The sequence below is a fragment of the Vicia villosa genome, unplaced genomic scaffold (assembly GCF_029867415.1).
Source record: "Vicia villosa cultivar HV-30 ecotype Madison, WI unplaced genomic scaffold, Vvil1.0 ctg.000622F_1_1, whole genome shotgun sequence".
NCBI lineage: Eukaryota > Viridiplantae > Streptophyta > Magnoliopsida > Fabales > Fabaceae > Vicia > Vicia villosa.
In genome coordinates, this window is record NW_026705280.1 from 128,358 (window position 1) to 133,013 (window position 4,656).

The following is a 4,656-nucleotide window of genomic DNA, read 5'->3' on the forward strand; positions in this document are numbered from 1 at the left end:
TAAATGGAAAAGTTCGTTTTTAGTGATTGAATTAGAGACTGAAAAAGTTTATAAATCGGTCATTAAAATATTTAGCAACTGATTTAACGATTATTAATTTTCGGTTGAAAAAGTAGTAGTTATTAAATTTTTGCGACAAATTTAGTGATTGAAATTTAACGACCGAATTGGTGACTGAATTTAGAGACCGATTTTAAAGTTTTTTTTTATAAAATAAAATTAAAAGTTGTGATACCTAGAAGTGAATTTTCTAGTAGTGTATTTTCCACATTTTATCAAGTCAGAGGCCATAAGCTCACAATTTGTTTTCAAAGGCTAGAAAATTATAAACTTTGGCATGAACTTCAGTATCATTAGGAATCTTCCTGTCATATTTTCCACACACAACTTACCCCCACAAAGAATCTTCTTCAGTTTTGATCTTCCCATCTAATTTAGCAATACAAGCCACATTCAATTCTTTGAGATTTCTCAAACCCAATCTTTCAATCTTTTTTGGTTTAGTAGTCTCCTTCCAACTAATGGTATGCATTCTTTTCTCATCTTCACTATGACCCTAGATAATTTTCCTTTAAATCTTTTGATTTTCCTTTAAGAAAGTGGTGGATACTCTAATACTCATTATGGTGTAAGTTGGAAGGGCCTCCATAACTGCTTTAGCAAGAGTAACTCAACCGTCAAAGGACAACACGTTACCTTTTCAACTAGTTAACTTTGTCCCCGCCTTTTCGATTAAGTATCGATAATGCTTTATTTTAGGATGTTGATGTGTCAAGGAACCTCTAAGCACAAGCCGAGCTCCTTTGTTTATTTGTGTCCAAATGTTTGAACAATTTGCTTTCTAATATGCAAAGGAGTATTCTTGGAGAATAATATACTTGACTTATCCACACTGACCCTTTGACCATAGTTTCCACAAAACCTTGTCTGAATCTTAATGATGAATGTTATTTGATGAACATTGGCTTTCTTAAAGAGAAGGAGATCATCTACAAGCATCAAATGGGAGACTCTAGACCATTTCCTCCCCACCTTCATACCTTCCAATTCCTTCTTGTTTACAACATCCATAATCATATGAGATAACTTATCAATACACAAGACAAAGAGGTAAGGAGATATTGGATCCCCTTGTCTAAGACCTTTCTTAAGATTGAAGTAATCTCCTTTTTTTCCCAGTCCAAATAGTTCTCATGCTCACAGAAGAGATAAAGGACATAATGATATGCCTAAGCTTTTGAAGAATACTTAACTCCATTATCACTTTCGCTACAAACTTCCAGTTCATCTTGTCATAAGCTCTTGCTAGGTCGACTTTAATAGCAAATAACCTTTTCTTACCTTTTAACTTTTTCATAATATGCAAGAGTTCTTGAGCTACCATTATGTTTTCATGAATGGTCCTATTAGGAACAAAGCCAATTTGATTTGGAGACACAACTCTGTCCATACACTCATTTATCCCATTTACTATAACTTTGCTAAGGGCTTTATAAATTACATTACAGAGTGCAATAGGTCTAAATTGACTAACCTGCTCTAGAATAGTAACCTTTGGAATGAGACACAAATCAGTTTGGTTAATCTCCTCAATCTCGAAGGGAATAGCTCAAAGGTTTTGGATGAATTTACAAACATTTTCTCCCACAACATTCCAAGAGTTTTGGAAGAAACCTACAAGGTATCCATCAGTCCTTAGGGACTTCCAAATTGCCATATCAAATATTGCTTTCTGTATTTCTTCATTCTTCAACTCTTCATTAAGCTTACACAGGGTGTTCTCTTCAATTGAAGGATAAGTGTAAGTTGTTTGGATCCAATCTTCAACTTCAAATTCAGTGATATAAAGATTACCAAAGTAGTTTTTGAATAAACTTTTAATTTCAGTTGCATCTTTTATCCAAGTTCCTTGAGAATTCTTGATGCAATGAATGATCTTCCTTCTCCTTCTTTGAAATGCTTTGGTGTGATAAAATCTAGTATTCTTGTCTCCATCATCTAACCACTTTTGTTTTGATCTTTGAAACAAAATATTCTTCTCTTGAAGGAGAATTCGATCCAAATCTTGTTGCGGAGTTTTCTCTAAATTAACAAGGCCCTCGTGATTCCTACCTTCCTGGACTGCTTTTTGGATACCTCTCAATGTGGCCACTAGCTTGTTTTTTTTTTTCCTTTTGAACACTTTTCATAATATATATATATTCCACTTTGTAACTTGAGTTTTGAGATCTTCCAAGTTATTGATAAGGCTAGAGTTAGCTTTCCAAGTAGAATTTACCATATCATGATTACTTTCCTCTAGGACCCAAGCATTTTCAAACTTAAAATAATATGGAAAATTCCTAGCAGTATTATTAGTTAATGAAACTAAAAGAGGATGATGATCAGAGAACTCTAAGCTGGTAAGAACTTTAACCCTAGCATCAGGAAATTGGAGTTTAAGCATCAAGAACTTTAACCTCAGTCCTCTATCTAATATTTCATATATTCTCAATTGGTAACACCTCGATCCCTTCTCTATCTTGAAAACTAGTTGTATGTTGGTCTAGACTTTTGACTGGGGAGGTGTACTCTAGAATATCCACTCCTATAGATCATTGGGCTCTGATTTCTTGTGGGCCCATCTGGTCCAGATTATTCCTTCTAATGGGCTGATTTCTTTCAACCTCATTTCAGTTTCCTCCATTGATTTTCCCTTCATTGGGAGATAACCCATTCACCAATACATTAACTTTATTCTTTCCAAGTAGCTTCAAAACATCCATTTCGCCTTTCCCACGTGCACCCCCTTTGTTATTCACTTTTTTATGCCACGTGAGACTACCACCAATTTCTCATTCTTTTTCCTACTTTAACCTTCTCTTTTTTTTTGATAAATTTTTTCCTACTTCTTTGTCCACCTGTTTCATATTTAGTAGACCTTTTGAATTTTCTCCTTCTTCCTTTTTGTCTTCCAAATTTCATCTATTGTCACCTACGTTACACTTTCTTCTTTCCATAATAATACCGCAATTATTATCATCATTAACTGCATTTACTTCCTCTTCAAGAGCAATGAATCTCGAACCTGTATGTTGTGCTCTAGCATTGATTGTAGCGTTCTTTATTGGAGCGCCACTAGCTAGAGAAGCTTGCCAATTCTTACCTTGATCTTGTTTTCTATGCCTTGTATTCCTGGTCTTTTGGACAACCACCTAGGCCTTAGCATCTCCATCGACTTCTTACCACCATTGTTAACAACTCCTTTTGTAGTTGATTCCTTTTCTCCCTCTTCCACCATAGTAACAACCTTCTTCTCTCCACAAACTTCATCATGGTGACTGAACCTTCCACAACTGAGATACAAAAGATGTAAACCCTCATACTTTACCTTGTAATGCCTTACTTTGATGGAAAACATTACAATTAAAAGGTTGTTCAGGTCTACTTGGATACAAGAACTTCAATGCCTTATTGGATACAAGTAGAGGGTTTATATGAGAAGATGTAAACCCTCATACTCTACCTTGTAATGCCTTACTTTCCTTTTACTCTCGTAATAGTGTTCCTATCTACTTTAACTGTTTTACCAATACGATCTCCAGTGAATGCAAGAACTATTTTTATCATAATAGTAAATAGGGAGGCCCAATATTCTGACCCACAATGCAAGTTGTTCAATAACATCTCTTGATGGGTAGAAGTTCGTACTCCATTATCTTATTGAGAGATAATGGTCATATATTAGCCATGGACCCCCCATTAGCGCAAAATCACAATCTTCTTCATTTGTAAATTTAACAGGATAGTATTCTTGGCTCAGACCATCAATTTTTAGAACCCCTTTCCTTGCCCACATCTATTGGAGTTTAATCTCTAGGGCCATGTATCCTATTCTTCTACCAAAAATTTTGATTATCACTCTTTTTTACCAAGGTTTAGGAATTTGCGTTTCCTCCATTTTTGAGAATCATACTCTCCATATTTCTTTTATTCAATCATTAAACCTTCCTATTATCTTTTGACTTCACATATTCTTTTAGTAGATTGATCCCCCTCCTCCTTATCCTTAGAGTTTTATCCATTCACCATTGCCTTGTATGAAACCATGCAAGTCTTCCTTAGTTTATCAGCTTCCATATTCGGATTTCCATTATTCGATATCTAATTGACAATGCTCCTTTTAGTGTATACATCCTCTCTATCTTTGACCTTTTTAGTGCTTATAGGATCCAGATTATCTTCCTCACAAGGTTTTTTTGGTTTGCATTAGCAAACCCTAAAAGTGGGTTTTTCATGAAACCCTTGCATAGTGTAACGTTGGTTGAGAGAACTATGCTGGTAACATGAAATTAAAAAATTGGATCCATATAGATTTTGATCAATAACATATAGTACTATGTTAGCAATCATCAACTTTAATATCAATAAGGTTAGGTTCTCAAAGACCTAATGACCTACCATAAATTCGAGGAATACAAATATTTGTGGCTTTTTCCATTGATGGAACGAAAGCTACAGTTGATCCATCTGAATAAGCAATGGAAATGACCATTTTCTTAATCATAAAATAGACTAATATAAAGATATATAATATCATGTACCCAGTCTCTCAACAAATACTAACAATGTTAATTTTGTAATCCATAATGAGGTTCAACAAGTCAGAGAGTTTGA